This window comes from Protopterus annectens, chromosome 1.part1, assembly GCF_019279795.1.
Source record: "Protopterus annectens isolate FY-2018-M chromosome 1.part1, PAN1.0, whole genome shotgun sequence".
NCBI lineage: Eukaryota > Metazoa > Chordata > Ceratodontiformes > Protopteridae > Protopterus > Protopterus annectens.
The window spans coordinates 719,386,270-719,407,428 of NC_056726.1; positions in this window are offsets into that span (position 1 = coordinate 719,386,270).

Consider the following 21,159-nt stretch of genomic DNA (forward strand, 5'->3'; position numbering starts at 1 on the left):
AATGAATGTGTGTGCTGGCTGCCCTGGGAGTTACCACGATTCCCACATCTGGCATTTGATGCAGCTGTACCAGACATTTGCCAATGGGGACATCCCACATGGACACCTAGTGGGGGATGCAGGTTATGCACTGGAGCTGTGGCTGATGACACCCATCAGAAACGCACACACACCTGAACAGGAAAGCCATAATGAGGCACACGCACAAACACATAATGTAATAGAGCGTGTGTTTGGGCTGCTCAAGTCATGGTTCCGGTGTCTGGACACATCTGGTGGAGCCTTGCAGTACACACCAACTACATGTACCCAAATTGTCATGGTATGTGCTATGCTACATAATATGATCTTGCGAAAACAGCTGCAGCAGGACCAGCATAGGGCCGGGCCAAACAGCCCCCCACCATTGCCAAGGCCATGACAGGCAGAGCGTGACTCGGAGGAGGAACAACCTGAGCCTGCCCCAGTAGGCAGAAGGAGGCGTGCCCAGTATGCCCTGGCCTTGGCAAAGAGGCAATGCATAGCACATACACTGGCTCAGTAGGAACCTTGGGAATGATACCCCCTCTGACTCACTCAAATAATAACATGGATGCCTAAAATTACATGACCTGCTCACAAACATGTACAGGGGAGTGTAATATGCGCATCCGACAGAGGCAGCCCTGCAGCACCACCTGAGGCATGAATGCCATGTGTTAAGTAATGTAACACCATGTACTATATGCACACCTGAGCACCCTGACTAACATCCACCCTCACCAAGCATGAAGCCACAAAATGACAATGGGATGATCAAGTGCAATAACTGGCTGACGTAATGCAGTTAGTCAAAGGGGAGCCAATGTGTTTCAGGCTGGGAAGACATGCGGAGCATGACATGATGCACCACCTGCTAGGGGTGGCATGCACCCATCATGCCATGCCCCATGGATACTGGCAAAGGCTGTCAGTACCCACAGCATGCCCTGAATAGGTAAGTCTCAAAACACAAACCCACCTTCATAGGTTCCACAAGGGATAGGAACCTAGATGTAATGCTACCCAATGCCAGATGTCTAAACAGCAAGATGTGTGCAGTGTAAACGCACACAGTATGGAGAATGTAGATACCAGTCCTGTAATAGAGAACTGGGTCAAGACTCACATCAGCACCCTAACACTACCAGGTCACACCTCATACTGTGCTGTACAGCCGCAAAACATGGAACAAGCTACAAAAGGAGGGTGACTAGTAATAAATGTCAAGGATAACCACACCCCCATGTTGGTACCACAACAAGAAGCAGCATGGATTAGCCATGGTCAAATACCAATGGCTAAAACCGCCTCCCAGTATATAGCCTGCTGCAGACTACTGTCCTAATACCAGGAACTGCACCTGGCCTATGTCAGAATACATGAATATTTCAAGCCCCCCAAACCACATTATATTGCTTGACTGAAAATACCCAGACATACACCGGGAGCATTATACTAGCACCAACACAGTAGGAGAAAAGTTCCCAGAATCCATAAACCAAAATGCCCAGGAACAATGTACCACTCCCACAAGAGGAGTAAGCATACTGGATGTGATAATCAGCAACGTGTGTAATGGATGGCAAGATGAGAAGTGTACCCCTCAATGGTAAGACCAGACCATAGAGTAATCACACTGGATATACACATCCTGACCCCAGTCCCTGGCCAGAATACCACAGTGAAAAACATGTGTAAAGCATAGGTTGCAGCCCTCCAAACTGATGTTGAATCCATGAAAGGCCCTGTGCAAGTGCAGAATATGGGACACACCACAGAACAGGTTATACAGGCATTCCATGAACACAGCCAGGAATGCTTGGAGTATGCAATCACAAATAACAACAACACACAATGCCATACATGCAGGCAAATGGCATGCTGGATTCCAGCCATTACCAAACCATGCAAGAGAATGAGGAAGCTACCACATGATAGAGCAAACATAAAAAGGGAAGTAATCACAGACCAGTAGTATGACAATAACATATGTCCACACATACAATCCACTAAGTCCAGCCACAACAAGTAGAATCTGTGAATCCAGAGGCAATGTGACACCAGTCCCAAGTACACAGACAGCCACAACACCCCCCAATAAATACAAATATATGTGATAGATGCAACCATTTATCCAAACCAGAGGTTGAGCTCCACCAACTCAGTACTGTCAAAACTAGTCAGGAGGAGAAGGTAACCACATACACCACAAACCCAGTCCCACATAGACCTACCACAACTGTAAACCAAACACATAAACACAGACAAATATTCCCGGAGGCCTTAATTACAAACACACCACACCAACAGAAGCCTCCAAAGCAGATCACAAGCAACCACAACCTTCAAACATAGCACATGCAACGAATAGTACGCAAAGCTGGTGTGCCAAACAGTCACAGGCCAGAAGGAGAAACAACATGCCTGATACAGTTGTAATAGGTGTCTGTATAGGCAGACACACTGCTGTCCCACTCACCAGACTGAACAAGGGGAAGGGTAGAGTAAGCTGCCTGTAGGCTGCCACAAAATGCTACATAACACAAGTACGCAGGTCACCCCAAAGCAAGCAGAAATATGATGCATTCAATGTCCATGCTGGTGTGAATTACCTGAGATGTACCTCCCTGGTCAACATGAAAAGAGACATGGATGGTCCCTCTGAGTATGTACCCCAGGCCGGTATGACACTGGCTGTGTGCAGCATCCAACCCTCACCAAGAATGATGCGACAGTACAAACACAGAATGCTCATGTTTAACAGCTGGCACAGTTACAGCTGTCAGTCCAAGAGGGTCTAATGTCTGTCTGCTTGAGATGTCAAGCATGACAAGCCATGCTGCTGTTCCAGGGATGTCTTGCACCTGTTACCCGTGTGCGTCTGGATACTGGATAAGGCCTTTGCCGCCTCCATAGAGCCGTATGTAGGCAAGGCCAAAAAGACTACCCACCACCCTAGAAAACATACGTGGTAGGAAACATAAGGGTAATGCTGACCAATGCCAGATGTGTAAACTGCAATATGCATGCCCCTGAGGCACTTCCCATTATGGAGAACATCAATGTCTGTGCAGTGACAGAAGCCTGCTGCAAGCCTAGTGATAGCACACCAGCACTACTAGGTTATACCACATATCATGTGTTATGGCCCCAACACCTGCACCAAAACATCAAAGGAGGGGAGTATCCATATGCAGCACAGACACCCATATGGCCAGGTAACTGACAATGCACAAAGCAGTGGAGACCACCCATGTGCACCTAACTGTAGTCAAAACTGCTGTACAGTCTGTAGCATGCGACAGACCACACTCTCACACACAAGAACTCTACCCAGACATCCTGAAGACACTGGACAGTATGAATGTCCCACCAAATACCAGACAAGGTACACACAAATTACCACATAGGTGGCAAACCATTATGTATGCAAGGAGTAATCAGGGACCTAGGGACACAGGTCGACAGTAATCTGTCATGTGACACTCACAATGCCAATGTGGCTAGGAAGATTGTCGATATTGGACACTGTATCATGAAAGGATTCACATCTACATCAACAGAGGTCACTGTGCTGCTGTACTGTTCCCTTATCAGACCCATAATCTAGTACAATGACTCATATGGGATGTACTGTACATGACACCTGCAGCGGTTCGGAAGACCTCATAGTTACCCCACCAACAGGATAAAGAGTGTGAAATATATGTCATATGCTGCCTGGCTGTAGACACCCCAGCTGAATGCAGTCACAGACTGCCTACACAGAGGCATTGTATGTCTGTTGTACAAGGCCATGTCCAACACAGGAGTAATGGACATGCTCCACCACAGGAAATCAAAGCCATTGGAGCTGTGAGAGTGACAGATGTCAGCCTCAACACATTATGAAATAAGATGTGCTGGAGGAACAGATACATAACCCAGAGGCTCCCCACACCCAGAAACAGGATCCCAATCCATGTTAGGCAGAGCCCCTCACTGACACCCCTCAACAGGAATATTGCCAATTGGATGGATGATCGTACATGTATACTGGGGGTCCTCACTGTGTCACGACCAGACAGAGGCACAGTGAAGAAATTCATAAATGGCCATAATAGAACATAGCAAGGGGTGGCAAAAGACACACACACTCTGGCTAGGTTTACTAATGGCCTAGGGTGTATAGCCTAGTATGAACCCATGAACCTATGAAGATACAAAACGTACAGGACACTAAGGATAATCACAAGGCTTACCCAACTGATGGTAGGTACCATGTTGGGCATCCACAGATATGCTCCGAATCACACAGATATTACAAACAACATACCAAACACACACACATATTGCTAACATACAACCTGTCAGGTGCAGTGCAAACACCCCCCCCCCAGAGTGCAAAATACCTATCCCAGCAGACTGATGGTCCCCTGACATTGCAGATGCTGAGGTAACAGCCATCATCTGCAAAGCAGAACACACAGCAGCAAAGGTATGTGATGGTGTCCTGTGCTGAGGCCAACATGGACTCCAAGAATAATGGAATGCCAAATCACACTACTGCCCAATGTCAGCCTTACCACAGGATATGTACCCAAAGAGCAGTGCACGACAACAGTGGTCCATCACAACAAAGGTGTTGCCTGAATGGATACTGCAAACTACCACCCCAGGATCCTGACAAGCTTGTTCTGCACAGCTATGGAAAGGATCAGTATGTACCGCAGACAGAAGGCTATTGTGGACCTACTGATACTGGGCCCTACACAGTGTGGCTGTCGTAACTGCAGATCCTGTCCCTAAACATGTTTGACCCATTTGAAGCAGTCATTAAGGTCATTGATGAGGGCAATGTGGCCCACACAGCGTAGCTGGACTGTGCACATGCTTCTAGACAATACCGTACGAGTTCAGTATGGATATGTTCACCAGCTTAAATATATACCCCTATGTCAGTAGAGGGGTTGCAAACCAGACCAAGGACAGAACTGACATGGTCAGACATGCCGCATCCATGTCAGACTACAAAGCAGATATGAGTGGCATCCCACAAGGCCTGGTCTTGCCCCCCCCGTTCTGTATATATGTTCCATAGGTATAGGCCAACATTGAAGGACTGTGACTGAACATGTATGCAGAGGAGTACAAACAGCCCACCATATCCGACCCCCAGCTGACACAAGCAACCCACAAAAGGGCCACCTACAAACAGACAACTGGAGCCATAGCCATGTCAGCAAGCTAATTGCAGGACTGTGTATAGACAACCACCGTGGATATACAGTAAGTGCCCACAAATTACCACACAGGTGTTAACCCATGACGTACCTAACATTTAATGTGAGACCTGGGTACAAAAGGTGATAGATATCCTGCACTGGACAAACATGTGGCTGTAGTGTTCACAGAAACATATACTATATACCCACCCAAACATGAAGGTTGGCAGATGTAGATAAGGGGAACTCACTGTGGCTCTGCAGTCATCCTCCATCAGCGTCACAAGTGACTACAATAGCCCCTGTGGGATATACCGCAGCAGACACCTCCATCAACTGTAAAGTCCACAACAGTACCCCACCAGGAGTAGCAAAGAGCATGAACAGATGCCATGTGTTGCCTGAGTAAACAAACTGCAGCCCCACACACCGCCATACTGCCCAGCTACAGGCAAGCTGTGCCTGATGTATGAAGCCATGTCCAACCTGGAATGAATGAACATGTTGCACCTTGTACAATATGAATGGCAGTGAGCTATGCACATGAGAGACCTGAACCCCAGCACTGACATACATAGGACAAGCTGTACAGAATGATCCATAACACAGAAGGCACCCCCACTCTTCAGTAAACTCCGGGTACAGGTCAGCCAGAGAGTCACATATCAACACCCCTCAAGAGGAATCCTGATGAGTGGATGGGCAATGGTAGGCTAACCCTGGGTATCACTGTTATGTCAGAGGTAGACGGAGGCACAGTATACTAACCATGACATATGTCATGGCAAACTCCAGTTACAATGTGTGTCGAAGGATAAACACACCCTGTGACTAGCATCAGAAATGGCCTAGGGAACATTGCTAGTGTTTGCCAATGTCCACCCATGTTGTGGAATACACTAGCAATGTTGGACGAGCCTGGTGTAGGTAGTCCATATCTGTACATAATGCAACATGGTCATATGTGCACAACTGGCCCCTACACAGTCTGTTGTGCTCACTATGAAGATGTCAAGCAGTCATAGGACTAAAGCCCAGGATACTGTCCACCACAGTGAAAGTACTGAACCAGTACACTATACGGTACTACAGTGTTAGGTCATTATGAAAGTATGTTGAGAACTGTCTGCAAAGTATCCCATGCAATCCCTGCAGGCACAGTATAATCCCTGTTGTGGCAGACACGAAGCAGTTGGCCAGTTAGTACACAACATTACACCCAACACAAAACCATAAATGTGAGATATTGTTGAAGTTCACACACACCCAAATATGTGGTGGACTTCAGAGTGCAACATATGGAAAGCTCACACTGGGCATGCTCGCACACTTTGATAAATGAGGCATATGTCAGACAACATGCCATGGAAAGGCTGAACTGGGCATGCTCACACACTTAGGCCATATCTCCGTTTAGCAGTTGGCCACACATATCTGGTATTTGTACGTGTCAGTCCAGGAACCAACCACAACACAGCAATCTGCCCAGTGCACACAGTAAATGACTACAGAGACACATATCTCCGTTTAGCAGTTGGCCACACATATCTGGTATTTGTACGTGTCAGTCCAGGAACCAACCACAACACAGTAATCTGCCCAGTGCACACAGTAAATGACTACAGAGACATAAGTGATATAGTGGATCGCCGTCATATGCAAACATCTTCTACAGATACACAAGTTGGTCATAGGAACAGGGAATGCTATGGCAATAAAGACCTGCAAACAGTAGAACAGCACAACAAATATTGTGCATCCGACAATTGAACATATGGGTGTAGAGGTCAATACTAGGCTTGTTGCCCTAGGGAATGACAGGTCAGCCAGAGTGTGCTTGGCATCTGCATCCCCAGGACAGTAGGCCACTGTGCCACTGTAAAGTAGGTCACAGAAGGCAACATGTGAGGCTAGTGAGCTGTGCCTCTGTCAAGCAGGGGCACCGTGGAGGTCCCAGGGATTGAATGTGCTAAGCCACAGCCATGTTGTCGGTGTGTGCTGGGAGAGGGTTGCTGAGGATCTCTGACAGTAGGTGTCCATCAATAACAGACTGAGGGGAGCCCTATCTGCATTCTCTGGACGATTCCACTGTCAACACTGTGTTGTAATGATTATGTGTGAATGAAGTGCCATGCCGGAACTGTTCACAGATGTCCTCCCTCTGTGGGCTACAGCTCTGCAATGTATTAGCTCACTCTGTCTGTTGTTCGGCGCATATATGGCTGGTGTACAGCTGACAGGTGTCTTGTTGTGGAGCAGTCATGGGTATATGTGGGATAGCATGATCAATGCAAACCATACACATGCTCATAGAATGCAATTGTCAAGGATTATGCTGAGTGGCCAGTATAGTCTCCCAGCATGGGTCCTCTGAAGTCGTCCACCCCAGTCTTCACAAGTGTAGAGTCTGCTTGTGCTAAATACAGTTTGTGTGCAGTGACAACCTTGCTTGGGGGTGGAGATGGGATATGGATGTCCAGGGAAAGGTGGGTATGTTCAGATATCAACAATGGTGGTCTACCTCTGGTGTGGAACAGTGAGTACCCACATTGCAGATGGACAGGTGCAATGTGTATTCCCCCATGTGGCTGTGGTGTGTGGTTCTGCCATAGCACATGGACCCACAAATTGTAGTGGCTGTAGGGTAAAGTGGTAGAGGCCTGAGTAGTTCTCACACACAATATGCCTGTACCTGATGTTAACAACTGGAATGGTGTATGTGAACACTTGCATATCCCGGCACTGTTCCCAGGGAAGCTAAGTGTGTGTCCTGGATGTGGGTGTGGTGTTCTGGACTGGTTGTGTTGTGTGTTACAAGTCCTCTGGTCACAAAGCATGGTATAGAACATAACCTGCCAGTGCAATGTGCATATCTGACCCTGACGTAGGTGGCTGCAAATGCATATATATGCTATCCCCCACCTGACAGGTAGTACTACATGTACATACCTCTGTAGAAATAAAGATGTCAGCACCCTATAAATACTGCAGGTGCAGAACAGATGCCTAGTAATTTGGATAGTGTGCTCTGCTAATGCGTCTCCCTCAAGTGTTATAATATAGTTAGGTAGGGGTTTGAATCCTGCAAATGTTCAGTGGGTGAGTGGGGTTTGTGTGTGTGAAAGGCTGTGAGAGGGAAATGTCCCTTTTGCCAACTGGGAAAACACACTACAGGATGCACATTCTCATTTCTAAACACTGATGATGTCAGCACCCTATAAGTGCGGCAGGAGAAGAGAATCCTCCCAGTAATGTGAATAGCGTGCTCTGCTAATGCGTCCATCTCAAGTGTCATAACATAGTTAGGTAGGGGTTTGAATCCTGTATATACTCAGTGTGTATGGAGGGGGTTAGTGTGTGTTCAAGACTGTATGAAAGAAATATCCCTTTTGCCAACTAGGAGAACACACTACAGGATGCACATTCCCCTTTCTAAACACTGATGATGTCAGCACCCTATAAGTGCGGCAGGAGAAGGGAAGCTTCTCAGTAATGCGAATAGCGCGCTCTGCTAATACGTCCGTCTCAAGTGTCATAACATAGTTAGGTAGGGGTTTGAATCCTGTACTTGCTCAGTGTGTGTGGAGGGGGTTAGTGTGTGTTCAAGACTGTATGAAAGAAGTATCCCTTTTGCCAACTAGGAGAACACACTACAGGATGCACATTCCCTTTCTAAACACTGATGATGTCAGCACCCTATAAGTACAGCAGGAGAAGGAAAGCTTCTCAGTAATGCGAATAGCGCGCTCTGCTAATGCGTCCGACTTCAGTGTCATAATATAGTTAGGTAGTGGTTTGAATTCTGCAAATGGCAAGTGTGTGTGTTTGGATGAGGGGGGTTAGTGTGTGTGCAATTCTGTGTGAGGGAAATGTCCCTTTTGGCAACTGGGAGAACACACTACAGGATGCACATTCCCCTTTCTAAACACAGATGATGTCAGCACCCTATAAGTACAGCAGGAGAAGGAAGCCCTCCCAGTAATGCGAATAGCGCACTCTGCTAATGCGTCCGACTCAAGTATCATAATATAGTTAGGTAGTGGCTTGAATCCTGCAAGTGTGTGTGTTTGGATGAGGGGGGTTAGTGTGTGTGTAATTCTGTGTGAGGGAAATGTCCCTTTTGGCAACTGGGAGAACACACTACAGGATGCATATTCCCCTTTCTAAACACAGATGATGTCAGCACCCTATAAGTACAGCAGGAGAAGGGAAGCCTCCCAGTAATGCAAATAGCGCGCTCTGCTAATGCGTCTGACTCGAGTGTCATAGCATAGCTAGGTAGTGGTTTGAATCCTGCAACTGGCAAGTGTGTGTGTTTGGATGAGGGTAGTTAGTGTGTGTGCAATTCTGTGTGAGAGAAATCCCCCCTTTTGGCAACTGGGAGAACACACTACAGGATGCACATTCCCCTTTCTAAACACAGATGATGTCAGCACCCTATAAGTACAGCAGGAGAAGGGAAGCCTCCCAGTAATGCGAATAGCGCACTCTGCTCATGTGTCTCTCCTGAGTGTCATAATATAGTTAGGTAGGAGTTTGAAACTTGTAAATGGTATGTGTGTGTTTTTGGAGGTGGGGACTCTGTGTGTGTGCAATTCTGTATGAAAAACATGTGCTTTTTTGAAATCACGGGATCACACTACATGATGCACATTACCCTTTCCAAACAGTGATGATGACAGCACCCTATACATACAGCTGGAGAAGAGACATCTGCCAGTACTCAGAATAGCGCAACCTGCTACAACGTCACTCTCAAGTGCCATAACATATTTAGGTAGGGGTTTGAAACCTGCAAGTGGCAAGTGTGTGTGTTTGGATGTGGGGAGTTTGTGTGTGTGCATTTCCGTATGAAAAGCATGTTAGTTTTGGCAATCAGGAGATCACACTACCTGATGCACATTACCCTTTCAAAATACTGATGATGTCAGCACCCTATAAGTACAGCCAGAGAAGAGGAACTATCTAGTAAACTGAATAATGCGCTTTGCTAATGCGTCTCTCTCACGTGTCATGACTTAGTTAGGTAGGGGTATGAATCCTGCAAATGGCATGTGTGTGTGGGGGGGTAGTAGGGTGTGTGTAAATGCAAGTGTGACAGAACAGATCCTTTTGGCAAATACGACAATACACCAGATGCTGCATATTTCCCCCAGTAAACACAGGGGATGTCACCACACTATCAGCACAGCCAAACAGGGCTAGTTGGCTAGTAATGCCAATAGTGCACTCTGCTACTGTGTCTATTGCCATTGTCAGAGTACAGATAGGTATGTTTTGGTAACCCACAACTGCCACGTGTGGTTGTATCACACATTATGACCTTGTGTGGGTCTTTGTACATAACAATGCATGCCATTGCCTAAACCAGCAATGGCATTGCACACATGATGTATGTGTGTGACACATACACATAAATACCTGTGACCTGCAGTAGTTACCATGTCTGACACATGCCTCGAGTGGATAAATGGTATTTGCAATGTATACCAATATGACTGTGTCTTACTGTGCAGGGGCCGCACACGGTATGTGTCTATACAGTGTGGGTGTATATGGTAAAATACCTACAGCAGGGGATACACACCTGGTCTGGGCCATATAGTGTACATGTAGTTGATGTACAGGTGCTGCATGTTCCCACCTGTTGTGGTAGTGGTAACATGTCATTCCACTGCAATTCAGTGACCACATGCTGTGAACCCTTCAACTAGTGTGTTGTAGCTACAGTAATGCTCACGCACAATGTTTGGCTGGAGGCAGTCCAGCCATATAAAGACAGTTCTTAAGACTGTCATATTGCCAGTGTTGTTAAGGAGGATAGGTGGTCTTCCTGTGTATGGGAGGGTTGTGTGTGCCAGGCTATGAACCAGATGGCAGTCCGACACACTGTTAGCTGCACATGATTAGGCCCTGATGCTTTGTGCTGTGCCAACAACCTGGAGGTGTGTGTATCTGTGGTGCCTTGGGATACCACCCCCCTGTCCATGTGTGTTACATGTGTAGGGGACGACAGGCATGGTATGGGGCATAACCTCTCAGTGATGGGTAACACCTGTGAGCCATGAATCAGGACTCTGGTACTGCACAGACATTGCAGTTCACCGTGCTGAGGACAGTGTCCGGTGCATGCATCTTGCGGTGTACACTGCTGTTGTTGTGTAGCAGCACTGTTAGTGTCCTAACCTGTGTGATACCCGCGGAGGTGGCTATGTAAACCGTGTCCTGCAGCATAAGGCAGTATGTCTGTATCAAGGAGCTTTGCCAATATACATCGGGCCATGGGTGTCACATGCAAGATGACCCTTGCACATCATTGTGGCTTCCCTAGCATGTAAGCACACGTTGACAGCCAGCGGATACCCTATGGATGACATTGGAGACTGAGCATAATGTAGACATACAACACCCTTCCCACATATAGTGGTAGCATACCTGGTGAGGGTATGTTGGCAACCAAGATCAGGCTCATACTGGCCTGTGCCACATGCTGAGAGATCCATTCTATGTTCCCTATCATGTAGTCCAGGGAGGTATGTCTCAGGTCAGCCATACTGGCATGGTCAATGAGTGAGTCATATGTGTCCATCCCTCTGACTGACCTGTATGCATGTGTTCTGTGGTGGACCATAGTGCCCCTGAGGCATATCACTGTGACCTTCACCAGATACAGCCTGTTGAGCGGGACCCCACTGCAGCACCCAAGACAGGTACCTGACACGTCTGTGGCAGGTGTGTTGTGTAGCCCTACAGGCTGTGAGTGTGTGGCACACGGGATGTGTGTGCCATGTGTGGCATGTGCTCTGTTCCGACGGAACATATGCCTGTGTGCCAGCTGCGGAGGTGTGTGATGCTCAGGCAGGATGCTATTTTGAGTCCCCACGTATGCCCCAGTGTGTTCTGCATGCTGTCAGTGCATGTCAATGTCTGACTTGTATTGTAGTCACTGTAATATTTTTTATTTATTTATCTTACATTTGTTGACTGGGATAGTCCGACTGGATGCATGTCCATTTTCAGCGGTGGCCTGGGGAGAAAAGCTCCAAGGGTAAGCAGATACAGCATTACATAATACCAGCATTACATATTACAAACAGATTATTTACAGAGATTACATAAGTAAGCAAGTTAAACATGGTCCACAGGTTAAAGTTAGTCCTGAGCACAAGTCAGGATTAAATTAAATTACACAGTAAACTGGTTAACAGATTTTACACATTCGAGTTAGCCAGGCCTGATACATTGACATAGCCAGTTAAGTGACAAATGTTGTTTGAATCTAGTGTTAAATTGACCTAAGGTGGAAAGTAAGGTAATATCAGCTGGAAGTGAGTTCCAGGATCTACTTACAGAGTTTGCAAAGAGAGAATCACTGGCTGTGTTATTAATTTTGCTAGTCTGAATTAGTAGTTTGTTAGAGGATCGAAGCGGTCTAGGATTGTTATAGGGGGTGATAATATGTGAAGTGCAGGAGTATTGTCTGGATTATAGAGGATTTTATAGGCCATAATCAGTGCACCTTGGCCTCTGCACCAATTGTAAGCCAGCATTTGCTAATTGCATACAGCCAGTTGTGTACTGATTGCAGTTCTCACTGTGATTTCAGGACTGTGCTATAAAAGGGTATGTGAGATAGGCATTGCCCTTTCAGATTGTAAGTGTGGGGACCATGCTGGTATGCTGGGGACACTGTTCTGTGAGTGTAAAGGTTAGTATCTCTCTCATGATTCAGGCTATGTTGTAGATTCACATTTCTCCATTCCTCTCTCCTGTTCCCTGTAGTAAGTGTGTATGCACAATGACACCTACAACTATATATAGATATATATTTATATATATATATGTACATATACATACATTTATATATGTACATTAACTGACATTATTACCTACAAGCTACCAACTAGCATGGCTGTTTCTGTTCACACACTACTATTATGGGAGTCCAGTAGTTTTGACAGTAATTCTAAATGACATGCTTTGGGTACTACACATCCTATATTCCCTTTACATTCATCCCTACTATTACATGTTATATTTATTTTAGCACAATGCTCTTGTATAAGAGTCATGGCTTAGTGGTAGGTCAGACAGACTACTGTTTCCTGGGTTCGGGATTGACAGTGGGATTTTATTTTGCTTTTGAACTGAGTACAGGATCTGTCAATCAAAGTGACTAAGGCACTTTTAAGCAGTTGTAACCGGGTTAGCGCTGGTTTGCATGGTGCTCCCGCATGCGCACTGGTGTTCAGCTCTGCGCACACCCGCTTACAACCGCTTAAAAGTGCTTACTCATGCGCACACCCGCGCTATTTTCTTTGAAAGAAATGAAAATGGGGAGACAGGAAAGTGGTGTAAAAGGGGTCACAAAGAGGGTAAGACAGTAGGGAAACAAGCTTGGGATTTGCAGGAAGGATGTAGGTAAGGCCCATAGCTGCCCATTTCTTCATCAGCAACAGCTGTGCATATGTATGTAATTTGGTGTGACATTTGAAACCTTCCACCCCTGAGAGAGGTGTCAGGACAACAATAATACTTGTTGTACAGCCAATTGTAATTGATAGTTTCCATGTCCAACAGACATGTGTGCGGAATGGGCAGCTATGTATGGGGCGTAATTTTTTTGTGGGTACAGAGTGCCCTTTTTTTTTTTGTTCAGGTGAAAGTGGTATGTCAGGTGAAGGAAGTCGGTACAGCTGGGGAGGTAGGTTGGGTAGGTAAACAGACAAGACAAACAAGACGCATACAGGGGCGGTGTATGACATGTGTGGGGGTTACACAATTGACGGGGACGGAGGTTTGGATATCCAGAACCCATGAGCCCACAGATGGCAACAGTGGAACTGATATCCCCACCCATAGGCAGTTGCCACTGTTCCTTCACTGCCCAGGACGGGGCTGTGCTGGGGGCTGTGTAGGCCGGGCAACAGGCATGCCCGTAAGTTGTGCCACCCGTGCCTCAAGCTGGCGTAGGGGCTCGAGAACAGAGTCCCGAATCTCCCTACGCACCACAGTCCGGATGCTACGGAGGGTGAGTGGTGGTTCTCCTCTGGCCACACTTGCAGAGGGGGGGAGAGCCCCATCCCCTGCAGCGCTTCCACCCGCAGGTGTCACAGGGCCACCGGAGGAGGGTCCAGACTGGGCACTAGTGCCAGGTGCACTCGCCAGCTGAGGTGGGAGAGGTGGGTCCACTGGAACCTGCCTTCCCTGTCGTCCTATGTTTTGCATTATGTCATGACAGTTTGGGTTAGTGAAATATAATACCATTCACAATTAGTTGTAACAGCATGCATTAGTATTCCCATTAACCAAACACCCAGATATTCACACCATTGAACAGCGAGCATAACACATGCATAATTTGAACAGCAATACACAGTCCAACAACATGCAGGGTTGATTGATGGCAACAGGCCATCAGGTTTGGATGTATGAACAGGGCAGATGCATCAACGGACATGCAAATATATATGACCCAACAGGACAAACGTCCAGGGGTGTTAATTGTGATTGCACATACCATTTTCACGTGGAATGGGTTATATGTGGTTATAGGGTGGGGTGAAGAAAATAATATTAACACCTTCAAATACCAATACATATGCTGTACATTTCTAATAGCTGCACATATATACACACTACTGTTCTAACTACAGTTTCCTATATGATAACTATTTCAACTTGGTGATAGGGCTGTTACTGCAACATCAATATACATTTTATTGTTCTTCATACACATTCATATCTAGCTTTGTTCAGCTACATCATCCTGCTACATTTGCTTTATATAGCTGTAGACAAGTGTGGATGTTTGGTATATCAGACAATCATACTATCTGCATATTGCAGACTGAGAGCAACATATCCAGATTTTGGGATACACATTCCAGATGCAGCAACACTTTGAACAGATTTTGCTCTTTGGTTTGGATTCTCACATGCATTTCATTCTGCACTGACTGCAGTATACTTTATTCAGGGGTTATTACTACTGTATTGCTGGATTCATGACACTTTCTCACACTCTCTCACTTGTTTTCATTTTACTATTCAGGATGGTACTTACTTCTAGGCTTTATTGACATGTTTTACCTGTAGTTATTACAATCCTTTCCAGCAGTCTCACTTCTGTCATGTTTCAGTATTTCAACAGGGATATATTTCACACATGTGATTTCATCATCTTCTGCAGCTATACTTTTCAGCCTGCTGCAGGTTGTGTACTATTTTCTTACAGGTGGGGCATTTTTATTTCAGAATTTATGTCAGACATTTTCATTTTTCTGTTTGGCTTACAGGCTGCAACACACTTTTGTAATCAAGCAATACTTGCAAACACTTTCACACTGTTACTTGCACATTTTATTCCTTAGTGACTACACTGCACTTTTTGCTGAATGTCATACTTTTATATTTCTTTACAGTTACTGGTAGTGGATTACTGACCTGCCTGGTGAGGCAACCGCACCAGCCTATCGCCATAGGCTCTGCGGTTTGCAGAACGGACACCTGCAGCTGTAATATAAATGAAGTAATATTGGAATACACATCTCCATAACATCAGCTAGTTTAATTTCTTACATACATAATTAAATGTAACTTACTCAGTAGTGGGGCGTTGGGCATTTGCCGGGCCTCCTGGATCCAAAGGTTCAATTGGTCCTGCTTGCATCTCTTCAGGTCTGCATGGTGATGACGGACCTGCTCACCAGTCCTTGGAATCCCTGTGGCACTGGTGAGATCATGAGCCAACCGGTCCCATGCCTCAGCCCTGTATGCTCCCCAGAGGACCTGGTCCTGCATGAGTTGGGCCTCATGATTGTGGACTAGGAGCCAGACCATGTATCTGGACTCCTCAACGCCCCACCTCTGTGCTTGAAAGCAACTACCCTATCCTACTCCTGTCATTCTGGCTGCAGTTCAGTTCTACAATCGTTTATGCTGTGTATTCCTGCCTATGGGGCTTATATAGTCCGTTTTTCCAGCACATATCTGTGATTGGCCATTTTGGAATTGTATCAACTTCAGTAAACCTGCATTGTCATGCTCCAGTTTGTATTCATTCCTATATATTAGCTATTATTGCATTGATAGGTACTGCTGTCATGGCTTAGTGGTTCAGTACCTTGACTATGGTGTATAGTATCCTGGGTTCCAACCTGGCCACTACTTTTTATTTTTTATGACTGTCTAGACAAGCTGAGGGATGTGTCTGTGTAAAGGCAGTTTTGATACGGCTTGCTCAACGTTGCTCGTTGGTTAGCTTGTTTGCGCGGTGCGCAGCTCCGCGCAAACGGGGCACGCTGGTTTAAGCCTCATTTGGCTATCAGCACATATATTACGCTCAGCTCAGTTAGGGGCACATAGATTTAGCATGTTAAACCACTACTCAGCTACGGGCACTCATTTTGCACCAGTTAAACCATTGCTCACCTACGGGCAGATGCACTCACCCTGTTAAACTGTTGCTCAGCTATGGGCACATCTGGCATTTTTTATTGTTTTGTTACCTCACATTTGTTCAATATAAATGGGCTATTTCATTACATTTTACATAACATGTGATTTTATGTGTACATATTTGTCAGGGACTTGTTTCGTGCTTATTTTGCTAAAAATAACAATTGGTGTTGTGGGGGCTCGAACCATGAATGCCTGCTCTTCAGCCAACATCTCTACCGCTACTCTATTGCTTCTTGGTTTACTTTGCATATTTAGTTCTTATATGCTTTCCCACTGACTGCTAACTGTAGCTGCGCTATGGGCACGCCCGCGCAAACGAGCGCACTCACGGTTAAACATCTTTACAATTTAAAAAAAAAATGATGTGATGTTCATTTGTACATTTTTTGTTCGTAGTCTGTGGGGACATGTGTTGTGTTTATTCACATTTCCATGGACTCTGGCGTGGGTGTTTACTTTGGGCACTTTTACTCTTCTGGGGGCGTGTCCGCTTACAGGGCTCGGCCTACGGACACGCCCTCTATTGTCTTACACGGACCGTGTTAGCCTTAGGTGTGATTCAGCATGCTCTCATGAATATGCAGAGCATGCTGACATCACTCCATTTAACTGCAGTCTCCGTGTATGAGTTATAACTCTTACACGGAGGCTTCATGAATCCTGCCCTGTGTCAAGTAGAGAACACGAGTTGTGTTCTAAGCTGCCATCTATATCCATTTTGTGTACTGTCTGCCAACAAGGCAACCACTACAGTAACGCTGATTTCAAAGTGCTTGATTCCCAAGGTAGGAAGGTTGTCCTAAAACATCCTTGAAGTAAGACCAGGAAAAACAGACAGTGGGAATTGTAGTGAAGTAAACAAAACCAGTAACACACAAAAATGTCACAATAGGAACAGACCTTCTACCAGCAGCCAAAAAGAATCAAATAAATCCAAATAATCCAAACTGAGTTTATGATGCACAATAATCCACGTAGAAACAGACTGGGTAAGCGCTTTCATCCAAAAACAACAGGACTTTATCAAGCCATAGTGCTTCACCAGTAAATGAAGTTTAAATAAGTCAAATAATTAACAAACAATTAAGCAATCAATTAATTGTTATAAAGATTTTTTCATCATAAAATAAGATAAAATAATATGGTATTCAGAGCAATAAAAAGTAAAACAGTTAATAATTCTGTGATTTAAAATAATTAATGTTTAAACCTAAAAAACATTTTTTATGTATATTTTTATAGGTCTTATATATTTATAGGTTTTATAGGTCCCCAAATGATGTTAACATACTGCAAGAGGGTCTCACAGCACCTAATGACTGGTACCAAAGTCATGGCCTCAAGCTAAACACAAAAAATTGTCATACCATTAGGCAAAAACACAGCCCCTACTTATTACCACATCAGCTACAACTCCCTAAACAGACAACCTGAGAGACCTAGGTACTCAGATTGATAACAATCTCACATTCGACCATCACGTAGTGGCAGTGGTCAGAAAAGCCCTTTACTTTGTTCATCTCATAAGTAAAGGGACTGCATCCGGAGAAAAGGAGGTCATTACCTCACTATACTCCTCCCTCATTAGACCAATAATTGAGTATAACACCCTGTTTGGTATGTCATCTCCAAACATCTGCACCAACAGGAAAGGCCACAGAAATACCTCAAAAATAGAATCCATGGCCTCCAACACCTGTTCTATGTGAACAGGCTCAAATGACTATCAGTTTACTTGGTATTGTACAGATTGCTTAAAGGTGACCTGTGACTTGCCTACAAGGCAGTCATGGACCCTGGCCTACTAGAGATGCTCCATATCTGTAATTCTAACTCCTTGTGCATTATCCACTCAAAAGGCCTGAATCTAATATGCAACATCAACAAAACCTGCTGGAGAGACAGGTTTTGCTCCAAGAGGCTGCCCTGTCTCTGGAATAGACTTCCCATACACATCAAACAGAGTACCTCACTGACCCTCTTCAAGCACAACTTTGATGAGTGGATGGGAAACCACAAATTTGTCCCAGGGGTTCCACCAGTGTCTCTCACTGACAGGTGTGACAGGTGCTGACTGAGGTTTTTTTTTGGGGATAAACTCTTGGCTAATCTTGTAAGGGCCCCAGAGCCATTAGCCTAGTAACCTCCTATGATCCTATGAAACTGTCAGCAGTGTAGTGAAAGAATATCCTATAAAACATATAAAAAAACAAAATATGATCCAGAAACATTAAAGTACATGGGTTAAATCAGACCCATGTTTGTATATACTAAGTTAACTCATTGTGAGCCAAATATATGTAAAAGGTCTATATAAAAATAACCCTGCTAATGTAATTCACAGACAGCTATACAGAGTATGAATAATGGCATCTTACATCAAACTGTAATATAATGGGAGCCAGATATGACTAGGTCAGGCTATCCACACACAGAAAACCAAAAGGTGCATCATGAGCAGTGTGATGATGTAAGGTATTGTCAGCTAAGCCAGGAAAGGAAGGGAAGTGGATGTGTAACATATGCCAGCACAGCTAGCTGGAATTTTGTAATGTCTTATATGTCATTTGTATATCAAACTGGTTTATACAGATGCTTGTGTTGAAAATGTATTTGTAAAGCTGCTTGTTTTAAAAATGTGCCAACAGTGTGTCCTGCTGGACAGAGGAAGAACTATACATGTATTATTGTAACTACTGAAATGTATATATTGTAACAAAGGATACTGGAAGCGAAGGGGGTTAATCTCAGTCCAGCTAACTTTGAAAATAGTTTGAAATTAAATTACCTGGCTTAGGCCAAAAAGATTTTATCTTACAGTTCTCAGTCCAGCCAGAAATAAAAAGCATGTACTAGGAAGCTTTCTGTATTGTCTTTGGGGTGAACTAATTGCTACTCTGGAAGGGTGGAGGTTTGAAATTGTTTTATGACTTCCAGAAGCTGCAACAGATCTTAACAAGCTCTGAGTGTGTGTATTACTGACATGTATGTAATAAATTCTGGCAGCTTTTGCCAAGGTGCTAGCATGGGAACCAGAAGTCAGATAACAATAGGTATGTGATATTCTCTAATCCATCACTAAACATGATGTTTAATACTAGGTGAGACTGAAGTCTCACAGCAGCCTGTTTTTGGAATCTGACAAAGGAAGACTCCTCACCTACTTCAGCTTGCCTTACTTTAGTAAGTGAACCAGGGAATAGTAATTCTTTAGATCAGTCAGGAAATATAGTGAGATTAGTTAAGTACTGTTGTTCTGTATCTGTGTGAATCTATTCATCTGTGCTGTGTTATTTTAATATTTACTGTGATTGAAACTCTGGTATTTATTGTAAATATTTTCATGTTATTTTATTATTTATTATTAAATATATTTAAACTTTTCATTGTGGCTGGTCCTTTAGAAAATATTTTAAACTCTGAGAATACTTATATCTATTTGGTGACTCTGTGGCCACTCCTGAAAGCCTCACTGCTTTGGTCAAACACTATCATTTGTATTAATATTAATTTTACTCAGTATAAATGGGCTCCCTTGTAAGAGCCTTAGAGTAGCTGGCTTTGGAGTGACTGGTGGCAGTAACTACCCTATAGTCTGAGCAGAAGGGGCAATGCTAGTAAATCTGTGCCAGCTTTTCCCAGGCATGTGTGTGAAAATCAAATCTCAAAGAATGTGTGTGTCAGTTGCTGGGAGCAGGGACATGAAGCACTGGTTTCACAGAGGGGGTGCTGGAGGACTTGGCTTGGACACTCAGCTGAGGACACAACTCTACAGCTGTGCCAGTGGGGAGTCTCACTGGGGCCCTGGAGATAAAGAGAGAGAGAGAGAGAAAGAGCAAGAGAGAGAGAGAGAGAGAGAGAGAGAGAGATCCAGACCCTGGACTGAGTGTGTTCTCTGTGTGATCTTAAGGGAAATTGTGTTTGATGCAGAGAACTGCATCTGGAAATACTGTGTGTATCTATTTTTGTTCCAAGTGAACATACCTCTCCAATGTCAGTGGTGAGGATTAAGGCTGCTTGACTACTGGCCCAGAGAGAGGACATCACATGCAGTTATTAAGAATGTTCAGAGCAATTTCAATGGGTTAATGTGGGTGTCTGTATATCTGAAGTTTGCCTTGTACTTTTTTTGCTTATAAGTGATGCAGTAGCCCAATATCACATTTGATGAAGTACAGTTTCTCCATTGTTGCTGGAAATAAAAAAAATGTAACGAACATCACTTAAAACAACTCAACAGTTCTTTTAGCCATATTAAAATTAATCATGGACTACAAGAACATAATAAGATTTAAATGGTGGTTGGTACAAAGGAGAAGAGACTGAGTTATATGCAGTGTCAATATTTCTTAAAGACTTTGACCCAGTCTGGTGTACAGGGGAGCCAGGCTGGGAAGCAGTTGTGCACACATTGCTGTGTAGAGCTGCACAAGTAGTGCCTAGATACACATTCTTGTTGTACTAGTGCTGG